We start from the raw sequence: 292 nt of genomic DNA, 5'->3' as shown, positions 1-292 counted from the left end.
CTGCTGGGTAGGCCCCCAGGCCACGGTGGGTTTCTGGCTCATGTTCAGCTTCTCATCACCCAAGAGCCCCAAGTCCTTCTCCTCAAGGCTGCTCCTCGAATCCCTCCTGTGCCGATGGCTCAGCCCTTCCCCCAGCACCGAATAATCCCCGTGGATCCTGCCCCTTTAGGATGCTGGGGGACTCTGACAGCTGCTCAGCACCGGGGTTTAGACCGGAAAGGACACACAAATCGTGCTGCACCCATCGCTCACAGCACCCCATCCCAGCTGGGATCCCATGGGAAACCCAGCA

Source organism: Pterocles gutturalis, unplaced genomic scaffold (genome assembly GCF_000699245.1).
Source record: "Pterocles gutturalis isolate BGI_N339 unplaced genomic scaffold, ASM69924v1 scaffold5850, whole genome shotgun sequence".
In the NCBI taxonomy this organism is placed as follows: Eukaryota; Metazoa; Chordata; class Aves; order Pterocliformes; family Pteroclidae; genus Pterocles; species Pterocles gutturalis.
This window is presented reverse-complemented; position numbering follows the sequence as displayed.